We start from the raw sequence: 16,979 nt of genomic DNA, 5'->3' as shown, positions 1-16,979 counted from the left end.
AGGTGGGCTGCACCTACGCCTTGACATAGGTTCTGGGAATCCAAACTCCACTTCTCCCATTTTCCCGGCAAGCATAGCAAGCACTTTACCTGCTGAGCCATGTTCTCAGCCTTTCACTCTATATTTATTTGTTGGTTTTTCATGACAGGGTTTCTCTGTGTAGCCCTGCCTGTCCTGAAACTCACTCTGTAAACCAGGCTGGCCTCCAACTCAGAGATCCCCCTGCCTCTGCCTCCCGAGAGCTGGGATTAAAGGCGTGCACCACCACTGCCTAGCTTCAGCCTATAATTTTAAATATAAACCCACTGAATGGAGTTTATTTCAGCAAAACGTGAAAGGGTGCTGGGGAAATTTTCCTTTGCCTCTACAAATTCAGTGCTATGGCCTAAGTACATTTGCTCTTCTGCAAGCCTCAGTCCCAAGAGTCAAAGAGTTAGCATTTCGTGCTTTCTTTGGCAGCACATACACCAAAATTGGAGCCATATAGAGAAGATTAGCATGGCCCCTGAGCAAGGATGACACTCAAATTCATGAAGAGTTCCATTAAAAAAAAAAAAGAGTTAGCATTTCTCACCAGGTTTCTGGATCTCTGTGAGACCCAGTGTAGCAGGCAGCAACAATCTCTCCTTCTTTTTCTTTTCTTCTCCTAGTTTAAGCGAATAGTGGGAAAGCATTTGGTCTGCACAAGCTAGTCCTCAGATGGAGCGAGTCTGTTGTATCTTAGCGCACACCTCCAATGTCTCTTCTCCCAGACATTGTTGCTGTCCTTCAGCTTTCCAGCCACTTGTTAAAGAAGGTTCCAGAGGGCAGTCTATTTTAATGCAGCTGTGCGGAGGAGCTCAGACATGAAAATAGGGTGAGATTCTTATGTTGTATTATGACCTTGAAAACTTGGCCACATAAATAAGAAAATTCCTTCTTGGTCCCAGTTCCAAGGGATACAACTGTCTCTTGTACCAGGTGGTCAAGCTAAAAGGACCGGGAAACTTGAGGCAACACGTTCTGTAAATGTTGGCTTGATGACAAGTACAAGGAAACCCCAGTTCTAGAAGGGCCTTTCAGTGCCACAGAGCAGCAGATCCCAGAGTCAGTTTGTTGCTCCTCCCGACCGGCAGCCCAGGATGTAAGCTCTTAACTACTGCCCCAGCGTCATGCCTCCCTGCCTGCCACCATGCTCCCAACACATAGTCATGGACTAACCCTCTGAAACTGTAAACATTGAGCATCGTCCTAACCCTCCTTCACAGCTCTTTGTTTGTTTGTTTGTTTGTTTGTTTGTTTTTTGAGACAGGGTTTCTCTGTGTAGCCTTGGCTGTCCTGGACTCTCTATGTAGACCAGGCTGGCTTCAAACTCACTGAGATGCACCTGCCTCTGCCTCCCAAGTGCTGGGATTAAAGGCATGTGCCACCATGCCCTGCCTTCTCAGCTCTTTTTAAAGCCAACTTCTGAGGGTGAACTTGGTGCCATTGTGGGACCTCCTTATTCTATGTCTTTCTCAGGACTTCTTTCCGTGTTTGTGGTAAAAACGTATTCCTGATATTTCCGTGAAGAGATTGAGCTGCTGTTGGATAAATGCATCACTGTGGATCCCATTTGCCTTGACAATGGATCACCCAACTGGTCACCTATTATGTTTGTTTGTTTGTTTTTCAAGACAGGGTTTCTTTGTGTAGCCTGAGCTGTCCTGGACTGGCCTTGTAGACCAGCCTGGCCTTGAATTCACAGTCTGATCACCTATTTTTAAGAAAACAATTTGGGAGCTCCTCAGCTTTCAACGGTTCTCTTATTGGTGATGGTGTGTGTGTGTGTGTGTGTGTGTGTGTGTGTGTGTGTGTGTGTTGTAATCCTGGTTTATAGCCCAAGTGTTCTAGGAATTATTTGTTGTTGTGTCGCATTTTATTTCCACAGCTGAAATGGAATTATAGAATCCTCTTATCAAAGCATTTCAAAACTGCCCGGTGTGGCTGCGCACACTTTTGATCCTAGCCCTCAGGAGGCAAAGGCAGGCAGTTCTCTGAGTCTGAGACCAGCCAGGTCTACAGAGTGTGTGTGTGTGTGTGTGTGTGTGTGTGTGTGTGTGTGTGTGTTGGAGGGGTGGTGGTGTCAAAAACAACATTAAAGTCATAACAGGAAAAAAAAAAGACTCCTATCTTAGAAATCTGCTCCTAATACTTAGGAATAAGCTATAAGTGTTCAAGAAAGGGTGAGAGGTGTTCTCTACCCAGAGTCACCAATGCTTCCTGCTTTGACAGTGTTTGACCGTGGGTACCAGCTGGCTGCTCCAGGCCAGACCCTCCACTACCTCATCACCACCATGACCACCAAGTCCCCCTCACAGGTGAGCCGGAACTGCATCCGGGACAGAGGCTGCCCCCAAGCTGGAGGTCAACATGGAGCAGGACGGCCCCATGGTCTATCTGTGTCCATATCTTGCTACTTCGACTGGGATGATGTGGCCCTGATGAACCTTGCCAGATGCTTCTTTCCACCGACACGCTGGGCAATGGATGAAAACGCAGCAATCTTGCCGCAGGAAATCAAGAGCTGATGACTGGGCTGTGGTGACGGGGAGAACGGGCTCGCAATGCAGTGCACGACTTGTGAAAGAGAGTGTGCACCAGTCACTACTGGAACTTCACAAACTGCCTACTGACAAAAAATGAGCCCACTTATGGGAACTTTTTTTTCCCCTGGTTTTGAGACAGGGTTTCTCTGTACAGTTTTGGCTATCTTGGACTAACTGTGTAGTCCGAGCTGGCCTCGAACTCCTGAAGATCCACCTGCCTCTGCCTCACTGAATTCTGGCATTATAGGTGTGCACCACCACGCCTGGCTCTCACCAATGTATTTTTAAAGTATCTTGATTTATGGCTTTTTTTTTCTGTTGAAGTAACACTGCGTGAAACTGGTACCATGTTAGAATATAATATTTGGGGTAACATGAATCTGTGCTCCTGGACCATGGTCACTCACATTTATCTTTTTAAAAGCGAGAGCTATGATTTTACATTAGCAAATCTCATCTACTTATTTCAAAATGTTTACAAGTAACGTATAAAAAGAAAAAAAAAGCCGGGCGTGGTGGTGCACGCCTTTAATCCCAGCACTCAGGAGGCAGAGGCAAGCAGATCGCTGTGAGTTCGAGGCCAGCTTGGTCTACAAAGTGAGTCCAGGATGGCCAAGGCTACACAGAGAAACCCTGCCTCGAAAAACCAAAAAAAGAAAAAAAAAAAGCTGAGTGTGGTGGCACATGCCTTAATCCTAGCACGTGGGAGGCAGAGGCAGGAGGCTCTCTGTAAGTTCGAGACCAACCTGGTCTACAAAGTGAGTCCAGGACAGCCAAGGCTACACAGAGAAACCCTGTCTCAAAAAACCAAAAAATTTAAAAAATAAAAAAGTTTTAAAAAATAAGAAAATCAAGACACTAGAAATAAAGAGGAGGAATCTTCACATAGTGCTTACTTAGATTTGTAATAGAGAAGCACTAACACACACACACACACACACACACACACACACACTCCCCTCTTTCACCTTCCTGTTTGAATGCTTGTAGGATTTCTCTGTGCCGTTTTGTTGTTGAGGTTTGGTTTGGTTCTTTGGGTGAGGTGGTGTCTAAAGTGGGGCCCAGACAAAGAGGCCCACCCCAACACACACAAACACACACACACACACACACACACACACACACACACACACGCACGCACGCACGCACTCACCACTTATGTACATATATAGTGGTAGTGGAAAGAAACTACATTTTGTCTATGGGCCAAACTGCTATAAAAATACCTTCACTCTAAATTGAAGTCACAACTTAAAAGTGTTAGCTGTCAACCTACAACCAGATAATGGGCTCACACCTTTAATCCCAGCACTCAGGAGGAAGAAGCTGGCGGATCTCTGAGTTCAAGGCTAGACTGGTCTACCTATCGAGTTCTAGAGAGTTCCAGGCCCATCTAGGCTACACAGAGAGACCCTGTCTTAAAAATAAAACAAAACAGACAAACACAACAACAACAAAAAGAAACAGGACTAAGCAGAAGCTGATGTCCAGGGTCTGGATATTAGGAACCTCTATTCGTGCTGTTTGGTCCTTATTCCCCATGAAAACCACTCAGCCAAGCATCAGCCCTTTCTCCAAGTGAAGATGAGGACACAACTGCTTTGAACACAGCCAGCAGAATAGCCTGGGCCACGAGAGAAGAAGGAGAGAGCCAAGAGGATGGAAAGAGAGAGGAAAGAGGGGCCAAGAGGACCGAGAGAGTTATGAGAGCCAAGAGAGTGAATAGCCAAAAACACTGAGTTATATGGGGATCAGGCTGGGGGAAGGGAAGGAAGCCCAGGCCCTGGGTTGGAGAGCTTTAGGGTAGGGGGTGGGGTGAGAGGCACAGGTACTGAGTGATTCTTGTCCTATGTTTCTTCCAGACCTAACAATAGCCTATGGCTCCTCTTACAAAACTAAGCAAGTACTCAGGGAGGCAGAGGCAAGCAGATCTTTGTGAGTTTGAGGCCAGCCTGGTCTACAAAGCAAGTTCAGGATAGCCAAGGCTATACAGAGAAACCCTGTGTTGAAAAACAAACAAAACACACACACACACACACACACAAACCAAAAAAAACCTAAACAAGTTAGCAACTGCTAACTCAGTTGCTCCTCTGAGACCCAGTGTTTTCCTTTTTGCTTCAACCTTTCCTTCCTTTTGTCTTAAAAGGACAGAAAAGTGCTGGAGAGATGGCTCAGAGGTTAAGATCACTGATTGTTCTTCAGGAGGTCCTGAGTTCAATACCCAGCAACTACATGGGGGTGGGGGTGGGGGGGAACCATCTATAATGAGCTCTGGTGCCCTCTTCTGGCAGGCAGTTGTACACTCAGGCAAAGCACTGTATACATAATAATAAATAAAAAAAAAAAATAAATCTTTTTTTTTTTTTTTGTAAGGCACAGAAAGGTGCTACACACCTTTTGCGGTGGGGGTGGGGGGGAGGTCTTCTGTCTTTTTCATGGAGACTCAACCGCCTTAGGTAAATTCCTCTTCAATCTGAAACTCTGCTCCTCATTCAAAAACCTAGGTAAGAGGCCGGGTGGTGGTGGTACATGCCTTTAATCCCAGCACTCAGGAGGCAGAAGCAGGCAGATCTCCGAGTTCGAGGCCAGCCTGGTCTATACAGTGAGTCCAGGACAGCCAAGGCTACAGTGAAACCCTGTATAGGAAAACCAAAAATTGCGGCTGGAGAGATGGCTCAGAGGTTAAGAGCACTGACTGCTCTTCCAGAGGTCCTGAACCACATGGTGGCTCACACCCATCTATAATGTGATCTAATGCCCTCTTCTGGCCTGCAGGTGTGCATGCAGGCAGAGAACTGTATTCTTAATAAATAAAAAAAAATCTTTTAAAAAAACAAAAATTAATTAATTAACTATTATAAACTAAAATTTTGTAGATTAACATCATTTTATAATCCACAAAATTATAATTTGTTATAGAATAAGGCATATTAGCCTACAGACACACATATTTACTTTTTCTATATTTCTTTTGACAGGGTTTCCCTGTTTAGCCTTGGCTGTCCTAGACTGGCTGCATAGACCAGACTGGCCTCGAACTCACAGTGATCTGCCTGCTTCTGCCTCCCGAGTACTGGGATTAAAGGCGTGTGCCACCACACCCAGCATGTTTCTACAATTCTAAGAAACCCCATGTACTTGAGTTTATAATCTGTTAAAGAACTTTTTTTATTCACCTGATTTAATTATTGTCTCTGAGGCTTACTGCTTCTGTTTGCTGACCTAAGCCTAGTCCTGGAAGCTTTTAGCCTCCATACAATCTAATCTAGGCCTAGAATTTTTTCTACCTCTGAAACTTATTGCTGAGTACATTCAACCTTTCTAATTCTTTCTGAACTCTGGCTGGCTGACTCAACTCAGCTGTTCTGGCTTGAACTCCTCTCCAAGCTGACTGATTCAAACTGGCTTCTGTCATGGCCTCTGACTGAATTGCTTTGCTTGGCCTCAAACTAACGTTGGTGATCTGTTCTAATCTTCTGGCTCCTTCTCATCCTCTGGCTTATTCTGTCTCCACCTGTGTCTACCTTGTTATCTTCAACCTCTCTCTGTAAAACTCCCTCCCCCCTCTCTCTGCACTGTTCTCTCAAGTACCTTCCCTTTTCTCTCTGTCCTCGTGAGAGTTGGGCATATCCTATTCTGCCTAATCTTTCTCTAGTCATCACTTTGCCTCTCAATTAGACCTCACTTTCAAACATCAACACTTCCCTCTATAAACTACCTTTACCTTCATAGTTTGGGATTGAAGGTATGCACTAAGGACTCGTCTGCATGCCAGCCAGATCACACAGATCTAGAGTCTTTGGATGTGATCAAAGCAGCCACGTTGCTGGACTAAAATTTCTCTATAGGGGCAGGAGAGGTGGCTCAGAGGTTAAGAGCACTGACTGCTCCTCCAGAGGTCCTGAGTTCAACTCCCAGCAACCACATGGTGGCTCACAACCATCTATAATGTAATCTAATGGCCTCTTCTGGCTTGCAGGTGTGCATGCAGGTAGAGCACTGTATACAAAATAATAAATAAATATTTAAAAAGGAAAGAAAGAAAAAAATAAAGTTCCTCTACAGTACCTGGCACGAAGTTTATGAGCAGCATGACTTAGTTATTTGTTTGCTTAAGGTGTGATTTTTGTGTTTCGTTTAGTTTTGCTGGAGTCAAGGTCTCTATATTATGTACCTTAGGCTGCTCTGGAACTTGTAGTATAGACCAGGCTAGCCTCCAACTCACAAGAGATCCATCTGCCTCTGTCTCCTCAGTGCTGGGATTAAAGGCCTGTGCCACAAGGCCTAGCTTGGTTTGGGCTTTTTTTTTTTTGTTTGTTTGTTTGTTTGTTTTTAAAGACAGGGTTTCTCTGTGTTAGCCTTGGCTGTCCTGGACTCGCTTTATAGACCAGGCTGGCCTTGAACTCAGTGATCTGCCTGCCTCTGCCTCCCGAGTGCTGGGATTAAAGGCATGCGCCACCATGCCCGACTTGGTTTGGGGTTTTTTTTAATGTTATTTTTGTTTGTTTTTAGAATCTTTTTTTTAAACTTTTCAAGACATGGTTTCTTCCTGAACTCATTTTGTAGACCAGGCTGGCCTCGAACTCACAGAACTCTGCATGCCTCTGCTTCCTGAGTGCTAGGATTATAGGCATGCACCACTACGCCCCGGCTCTGTTTTCAGAATCTTAACTGGGAGTAGTCATGCACACCTTTAACTCCAGGACTCTGGAGGTAGACATAGGCAGATCTCTGTGATTTCAAAGCCAGCCTGTTCTACATAGTTTCAGAGCAACCAAGGCTACATAATAGAAAGATTATGGAGCCAGCTGTGGTGGCACACACCTTTAATCCCAGCACTTGGGAGGCAGAGGCTCCAGGACTGTCAAAGCTACACAGAGAAACCTTGTCTCAAAAAAACAGAGAGAGAGAGAGAGAGAGAGAGAGAGAGAGAGAGAGAGAGAGAGAGAGAGAGAGAGAGAGAGAGATTATGTCTCAAAAAATTAAATAAATAAATGTTAACTTAAAAATTAAAAAAAGAACGTTTTTCTCTTTTGGGGTTATGGATAGCTGGCAGCAATTGATAACGGTATATTTTTTGGTGAGCAAAATTGAAGTTTTTGCCTTTCTTCCAGGTTGTAACTCGGTGTTATAGCACTTGCATAGATTATGCAAGGCACTGGGTTCAATCCCCCACACAACAAAACCAGTAATGAACTAAAACCTCTCTCCAATTAATCCCCCAGCGTTTGGAAACTGTTGAGTATTTCTAGTTTTATGGAATGTGGCATGTGTACAAGTTCATAGGAGAAGGTTCTTGTAACTGGACACAAATGTGGATCCTGGTTGCCTTGTCCAGGTCCCCGATCACACAATCCGCTGTAAGGAACTGAAGGCTGTCAGAGCCAATAAAAAAGCCGACCTTGCTCCTTGCCATCACAGTCTTAGGCAGGTTTGCTGGCCCCATGGTAAAAGGAGGATGTCCCTCTCCTGGGTGACCACACTCCGGTGATTTTTCTATATGTTAATAAATGTGAATGTCACCTCAGGAAGGAAGAACAGGGACAGGACAGGAAGGAAGTGCAGTTTGGTTCCTTGTTAAAGGTTCAGCAGTGGAAGTTTGACGGAGCCCAAGTGGTCAGTTACTTCTGCCTATGCTTTGTACAAATAATTAGGCCAAGTTTAATGAGACTAAAACCTCATTTTGCAAGCAAATTGAATTTACTTTACTTTCTCCGATAAAATTGGAGGAACAAGAAGAAAAATTATGTTTCAGAAAAAAAAATGTTATGATTTACTTGTTATTAGATTTGACCTTTCTTCACTCCCCACCCCCCAAAGTTTTATTATACATCTGCAATTTGAGATGGATCTTGAATTCTTTCTTGGGTATAAGGTTACAGTAACTAGCTTTTCATTACTGTAATAAAATGCTTGAGGCAGCTAACTCCATAGAGCCCAGTGGTTTACTCAGCCCATAGTTCGGGATATTCAATGACTTGGTACTACAATTGGCTCAGTTCTGGCAAACACTTATAGTGAACAGCAGATGGCAATCCAAGCCTTGGCTGTCCTAGACTCCCTTTGTAGACCAGGCTGGCCTCGAACTCATAGCTATCCACCTGCCTCTGCCTCCTGAGTGCTGGGATTAAAGGCATGCACCACCACCACCCAGCAAAAGGATCAATTTTAAACTCAAAATTGAAAGCCCAAGGAGGAAATAGTCACCCAGACACTAGAAGGCCAGAGCAAGCATCCTGGGATTCTAACACAGGTTAAGAGTTGTCCCTCCATTCCTGTCAGCTTATGAAAGACAGTGGTCTCTCGGCATGTGGCTGCCTGGACAGAGTATGAAACAAACACTTCTGCTCACCGAAGCCCAGCAGCATATCTCATACTCACCGAGTTTTCACACACAATGACACCTTTAAACTACTTTAAATTGGAAGCACATAACTGACCATCTACTCTGTTGCCAAGAGGGATTTAATAGGCCTTAGCATCTTACCTGTTCTCTGTCTCCCAAACTAACAGCTAAGAGCTAGTTTCCCACAATGGCATTTTAAAGAAAATGTTTGCGTCTTTCTTGTTCACTTTCAACACACCCAGTAGGGTGCGTCAGTGTGTCATAACTTTAGGGAGGTTTCTACTCACATTCATGCTTGTCCACCAGGTTTAAAAATCTCATATCTAAAAGATCTTGATCAAGCATGAAGGTAATTTCCTCAAACTTAGAGAAAGGGCTTCAACATGCCCCAGAGGAACCAGACGGATTTCCATGAGTCTGGAGTGTCGATCGGTGGTAGAAGTACTGGCCTTGCAACAAGCAGGAGGCCCCGGGTTCAATCCTCAGCCCTGGAGGGGGGATGGGGGAGGGGGGCCTAGTGAATGTCCAATTGCATCGTTTACACTTTTATTATCTTATCTTATTTTGTCTTTTTTCCCCCCCCGCAGAGCTGAGGACGGAACCTAGGGGCTTGCGCTTGCTAGGCAAGCGCTCTACCACTGAGCTAAACCCCCAACCCCTATTATCTTATCTTAAAACAAATATTTATTAGCTATCATTAGCTTTCTACTGTGTCCACAATAATAAGACACAAAGCGAGGAATGCAAATAGTAGAATCAAGGGAAGGAGGAATATTTTGATTTAAATCAAGTCTAAAATATTCTCAGGCACTCCCCTTCCTATTTCATCATTTGCCATCTGTTCAGAGATGATTCAGGAATTAATATCTCACGCCTAAACCTCCATCTCCTCGGGATTCAAGCAGTTACACATCGACAACTTGCCTCATCCTCCTGGACTTCTCAAAGGCTTGACACTGATTTGCCCTTTCCCTATTACACCCTCTCCCATCCCCTAATACTCTTCCCAGTTTTCTTCTGTGTTCTGCAGTATCAATGAACCATCCAGTCAACATGACAACTTTCTCTACCTCCATGTGCAAGCCATCTACAATCTGTCAGAACTCACTTTCCCGGGCTGGAGATGGCTCAAAGGTTAAGAGCACTGACTGCTCTTCCAGAGGTCTTGAGTTCAATTCCCAGCAACCACGTGGTGACTTACAACCATCTATAATATGATGTGATGCCCTCTTCTGGCCTGCAGGGGTACAAGCAGGCAGAGTACTGTATACATAATAAATAAATAAATCTTAAAAAAAGAAAAATTCAGGCCGGGTGGTGGTGGTGAACACCTTTAATCCCAGCACTTGGGAGGCCGAGGCAGGTGGATCTCTGTGGGTTTGAGGCCAGCCTGGACTACAGAGCAAGTTCCAGGACAGCCAGAGCTGTTACACAGAGAAACCCTATCTCAAAAAAACAAAAAACAAACAAACAAAAATTTGTTTTCCCTCTGTTGTCTCCACTTCTGTTAATCAAGCATGAATGTTTACATTTCATAACCTAACCTAACCTAACCTAGACCCTTTCTAACCTCTGCCAAATAAAAGAGAATTGAAAACATACTACATTCCTTTATCAGTTACTATCATAGATCATTATGTAGATTGCTTTAAATAAAAAAGTTCTTATCTCCTTAATGACCCCAACTTCTTTTTGTTTGTTTGTTTTTGTTTTGTTATGTTTTGTTTTGTGTAGCCCTGGCTGTCCTGGAATTCATTCTGCAGACAAAGCTGGCCTGGAACTCAGAGACCCACCTGCCTCTGCCTCCTGTGTGCCTGGGATTAAAGGCGTGCACCAGCACCACTTGGCTGGGCTGGAATTTGCCATGTAGATCAGATTGGTCTCGAACTCACAGAGATCCATGTGCCTCTGTGCATGATCACACCAGCTCCCAACTTCCTCACATTTCTGTGAAGCTTCCCGTGGCTTCACTTTATAACTACATCAAATCTCTACTTCCGAGAGCTCTGAGCAACTCCCTAAATATTGCTCATCAAGTTGTACCTTCTATCTGTGTTATTATGTCTCACTAATCTCAGCCATAAAGGCAAAGAGCAAATTTAATTCTTTTTCCTTTTCAGTATGTATAAACACTACGCGCCAACATGTCTGGTATATAATTGTTGCTGGAGAGATATGTATTGGGTAAATAGATGCATAAGTTAAAATTTAAACAACCACCACCAAACCTCCTCCCAACGGTAAACACCAACCCAGGGAGGGAAAAGTAAGGCACTTGAACAGAAGAACATATGAAAGTGACCTAGTGCTGTGTGGATGCACACGTGGGTAAAAGTGCCTCAACTTTATGCCTTCCACCAAGCCAGGCTCTGCAATCTACCCCTCTATGACTGTCTGGAGAGCAGGACCGTGCAAACTCAATTTGCTTCCAGGATGCTAATACCAACATTCTTCTCTCTTCATCTGTATCTACTCCCTAACATTCTTTGCTTTGTGCAAACTGACTGTAACCACAAAGACACATCAGGTCAAAGCAAAGGAAGAGTGCCAAGGATGCCCACCTTGGGTGGTGGACATTTTGTCTTGCGAGGAGGCACTCAATTGACTGGTCCTAAGGCTAAGATGAAGACTGTTTTTTAGAAAGACACTTATGTCTAAATGCAGGCCAGGGATTTCGGAATTTCAGATTAGCTTCCTCCGTGTGTGTGTGAGCGAGCCACTCAGAGGAACAGAAGATGGAAGATTCAAGTGTACGAGTTCATTTGAGGACACATCCCAATAAGGAACAGCCTCATGGCGTCTGATTGTTTCATAAAACAGTGTGAAGTGAATTGTTTGGTGCTGTTTGTACATAACAGACTCACAATTTATGCCCTTCAATATGAAGCCCAAATCCACTTTGTCAGAAATTATGCTTCCTACCAGGAGTGCTTAGTAACGACCCATTGGAAGGAACACGGACCCCGGGGATGGAGCCCTCAGCTATCCTCAGACAGCGATTCCCTCTTAGAGAACCCGCGAGACACTTGCAGCCCCACTTCTCGGCCCCTCACTGGCTCTGTGGCTCTTGAAAGGCTTCGGTGTTGTGTATGTAAAATAAGAAGGTTGGATGTTCTATGTCCTCAAAGTCTCTTCCAGTTCAGAATCACTTGATTCAGGCCTGTGTTTCAGCTGGTCACCTGAACAGTTTATCCAAGTGCTGAGCATTTGAACATTTGGCGGAGAGGTTCTGGACTCTATTCATAAGAGGACTGATGTAGACAATAAAGTGAGCCCAGAAGCCAGTATTTATATTAAAAAAAAAAAAAAAAAAAAAAAAAAAAAGAACTCAGCACGTGGGAGATAGAGGCAGGCGGATCACTGTGAGTTTGAGGTCAACTTGATCTACAAAATGAGTCTAGGACAGCCAAGGCTACACAGAGAAACCCTGTCTCAAACAACAACAACACCAACCAAGAACTAATAAAAGCTGGTGTGGTAGTGTGCCTCGTTAATGTAATGAAACACCATGACCAAAGGCAACTTGGAGAAGAAAAGCTCCCATGCTTCCACATTGTAGTCTATCCCTGAAGGAAATCACACAGGGCAGGAACTCAAACAAGGCAGGCACCCTGGAGGCAGGAGTTGATGCAGAGGTCATGGACACATGCAGCTTACTGCCTCAGCCCTCCTCGTGGCCTGCTTTCTTCTAGAACCTAGGACCAGCAGCCTAGGGATGGCACCACCTACAGTGGGCAGGGCCCTCCTCCATCGATCACTAATTAAGAAAATGCCTGAATAGACTTGCTGACAGCCTGATCTCATGGAGGCATTTGCTCAGCTAAGGCTCCCTCCTCTCTGATGGCTCTAGCTTGTGTCATGTTGACATAAAACCCAGCCAGAACATGCTGGGAGGCAGCTGTGTGGCTACTTGGGAGGTCCATTAGCAAAGGCCACAAGTTCATGGTAATACTGGACAGCAAAAGGAAGACCCTTCACAGAAAAGAAGTCTAGAAGCCTGGGAGGTGGAAATAGAGGGATGAAAAGTTTAAGCCTTTCTGAGCTTCCGGGGGCTTTTGAGGACTGCTTGAATAGCACAGGGAGGCCTTGTATTCGGGAGGAGGTGGGTATGCACACAGAGTGTAAGAATTCAAGGTGCCACAATCACCTGCTCCTTCCTCCCCGACAGAGAGAGACACCTGTCCCCTCTTATGGAAGTCCAAATGTCAGCTTCTTTATTTTAATTTTATTTTTATTTTTGGCTTTCCAAGACAGGGTTTCTCTGGGTAGCCTTGGCTATCCTGGACTCACTTTGTAGACCAGGTTGGCCTTGAACTCACAGCGATCTGCCTGCCTCTGCCTCTGCCTCTGCCTCTGCCTCTGCCTCCTGCGTGCCCAGAGTACAAGCATGAACCACCACACCCAGCCCAAATGTCAGCTTCTTGATCCATAAGAGCAAGTGTGTTGTAGACAGGAGTCTAATTTGCTCAACTCACCTGCCAGGAAGAAAGACTTTGAAGTCAATTGATTTGCTGGGGCTTTTCCTGATGGTTGGTTTGTTTGTGTGGTTTGGGTTTTGTAAGATGGGGTCTTACTAGGTAGGCCAGGCTAGCCTCCAATCTCACAAATCTCCTGCCTCAGCCTCCCAAGTGCTGAGATTAACAGCATGCTCACGTCAGGCTCATTTTTTAAAAATTATTTCATAAACCGGGCATGGTGGCACACATCTTTAATCCCAGCACTAGGGAGGCAGAGGCAGGTGGATCGCTGTGAGTTTGAGGCCAGCCTTGTCTACAAAGGGAGTCCAGGACAGCCAGGGCTACACAGAGAAACCCTGTCTCAAAAATAAAAAACAAAAAAATTATCTCATATGTCTGTGAGTATAATATATATTATACACAACACACACACACACACACACACACACACACACACACACACACACACACACACACACACATTCCTAAATATAGAAAGACACCTGCTCAGTCTGAACATTGTCACTTATATGTCAGAGGGCTGGCCATTTGGTATTGGATAGCCAATTGGTGTGCTTTTCCCTGGGGAAGACCGTTTCTCCTGCTCTCGGAATCCCCAAGTTGCCTGTAGACCTGTAAATATGACTGAGGGTCAACTTTGACCTGTCTACTGTTGTCCTTTTTCAGCCCCATGTTCAGCAGCCACATTGGTGAGACTCTGTAGCTGTGGCCTCAACGTTCTCTGGAGACATGGTCTCAGCAAACCTCATGTTGCCATAAGAAAAAAAAGTTAGAGAAAACAGAATTTGTTAAATTAATTCTCAAAATTAACAGTCTCTCCACATGTAGCAAAGTATACTTTTTTAAAAAGAAGAATGTAGCAAGTTGAGGTATGTACTCTCTGCTGCACAAACACATCTGTCACTTTTTAGCCTAAACTTCATGTCACCTCCCTTTGGGATCATGTTGGCTTCTTTAGATATTGACTGGAATCTAACACAGACATGATACAAAATAATTTTTGCTTTGAAAGATCACAGAATGAGTTCATTTGTTTAGTACGCAGTGCTACCAGCTTACTCTTAGTATTTTTAGCCAAAGCTGATCTTTCAATATTTATTTAATATATGTAAATAACACATGTTCCTAACAAAGCAATGACTCTGAGGGCCCACTGTAGTCACCAGCATCTCAAGGGTTCTGGCTCAAGTTACCCAGTGACCTTGGGCACCACCCTCACCATATTGGGTTCCTTATGAGTAACACAAACGTAGGACGCTTGTAATTACCTACAGCTGGCCAAGCCTCTTTGAAGTTCCCAAGAGCGCACTGCTCTGAGTGTTTGTCCATAATTAGTCATTAGTTGGTCAGGTTACAAAGCAAGTCTTAATTTACTCAAAGTAAAGCTGCATCCTTTAATGTTTTAAATCCGAGTTACATTACCACTAACTTGAGCACGGAACAGGCATATACAATGTGCTTGCGTGGGAAATAGCTTCATCAAGAGACTTAACCAGGCAACCACTTTTGTTAAGAGAATGGTTACTAAGATTGAAAATGGTCAAATCCCTCCAAAGGAAAAGATAATATTTTCCTGGTAAGGTACACTGTGCATTTCAATGACAGTGACTCATAGTGTTCATAGCAAAAGTCTCATTTTAAGATTAGAGTGTGATCCAGGCATGGTGACACAAGCCTATAATCCCAGCATTCAGGGAGGCAGAGGCAGGAGGATCGCTGTGAGCTTGAGGCCAGCCTCATCTACAAAGTGAGCCCAGGACAGCCAAGGCTACACAGAGAGACCCTGTCTAGAAACAACAAAACAAAACAAAAGTTTGGGGTGGGGAGCAGGAATGTGGGAATACACCTGCAATTCTAGCACTTAGAAGGTGGAGGCAGTTGCTGTTCAGGCTTATTTTCAGCTATACAGAGCATCTACGGCCACCTTGCGCTGCATGCGAGTCTGTCTCAAAACAAAACAACAACATAAAGTTGAATAAAAATATTTGGGGGAGAAAAATGTTTTTGGGGGCACCGCTGTCTACACTTTGGCATTGCTAACTGTTCCCCCACTCCCCACCTCATCATGCCTCAGATCTCCTACTTGGACTTCCTGTTAGCTCTCTATATCCTATTTTTTAAATATGTCTTTTATTTTTAATTATGTGCACTGTGTGTGTCAGGGAGGGAGTATATGCACATGAATGCAGATGCCCTCAGAGGTCAGAGAAAGGCATCAAATCCCCTGGACAAGTAATTATACAAGTTACAAGTAATTATAACTCCAACCCCCTACAAAAGTATTACAGGATCTTAACCCCTGCACCACCTCTCCAGACTCTACATCCTATGTTTATATGAGAAATTTGCTAACAACTTGATATAAAACATCCTATGCTTATTTTCATCTATCTCCATAGTAACTACACATTAATAGCCCTGTAAAATGTTAGAGCAAGACGAAAACATAGAATTAAGAAGCAGAGCAACTGTTGCCTAAGCACTGACTCTCTGAGGCAGTCTGGTGCATGTGATGGCCAAACGCACCCTCAACTCACAGCAATGAAAACTGTACCTTTCCATCGGCCCCAGAGAAATGACAGAAGTCTGAGTGAAATTGTGCACAGTACATAACGGTAAAAACAATGTTAAGGCCAGGCGGTGATGGTGCACGCCTTTAATCCCAGTACTTGGGAGGCAGAGGCAGGTGGATCGCTGTGAGTTCAAGGCCAGCCTGGTCTACAAAGCGAGTCCAGGACAGCCAAGGCTACACAGAGAAACCCTGTCTCGAGAAGCCAAAATAATAATAATGATGATGATTAATAATAATAATAATAAAAACCTGCCGTGGTGGTATATGCCTTTAATCCCAGCATATAGCAGTCAGAGACATGGATCTGTATGAGTTTGAGGCCAGCCTCGTCTGTAGAGCAAGTTCCAGAATAGCCTGGGCTCCATAGAGAGACCCTGTCTCAAAAAAGAAAGAACAAAAAAAAAAAAAAAAGGAAAAGAAAATGTAAATAAGTAAGAATACATAAAAAATAAGGTGGAAGGACTGGGGAGGTGACTCAGCAGCTAAAAGCACTTACTGCCCTTGCAGAGGACTTGTTGGGGCCGATTCCCAGCACCCGGGGGCTCATAAACCCACATGACTCTAGTTCCATGGAATCTGACACCCTCTTCTGACCTCTGTGAGTGCCATGCACACCATGCAAACTTGCAGATAAAATATTTATACACATAGAATAAAATAAGTAAATCTTAAAAAAAAAGATTAGTGAAAAAATAACAAGGTAGAAATCAAGCAAGGAAGAGGACAGCCAACAACCTCTACCACCCACATACACGTACACTGGCACGCACCCTGGCGGAGAGCCGAAGGGAAGATAAATTTTGCCATCAGGTGTGTAATGAGGGGCTTCCCAAGGTTTAAGGACAACTATTAGTCCCACCGAAGGAGCAATTACCGCCCCCCCCCAGCCCCCAGCAGGAAGGTCACTGGAACTCCCCTGAGTCACTTACAAACTACGTTAATATGAGTGTGACATCAGCTTGCATACACAGTCCTATCCCCATAATTTTCCAGTGTGCTCTTAAAGTCTTAGG

The 16,979-nt window shown here is 44.4% G+C and overlaps 1 non-coding gene across 1 annotated transcript; it reads left to right on the top strand.

Moving 5' to 3' along the window:
* Positions 1–443: 443 nt before the first annotated feature.
* Positions 444–550, top strand: LOC127212519 (U6 spliceosomal RNA). The gene has a single exon (XR_007833562.1). It is a non-coding gene; the product is annotated as a U6 spliceosomal RNA (small nuclear RNA).
* Positions 551–16,979: the final 16,429 nt, after the last annotated feature.

This window comes from Acomys russatus, chromosome 30 (assembly GCF_903995435.1).
Source record: "Acomys russatus chromosome 30, mAcoRus1.1, whole genome shotgun sequence".
Lineage (NCBI taxonomy): Eukaryota > Metazoa > Chordata > Mammalia > Rodentia > Muridae > Acomys > Acomys russatus.
This window is presented reverse-complemented; position numbering and strand designations above follow the sequence as displayed.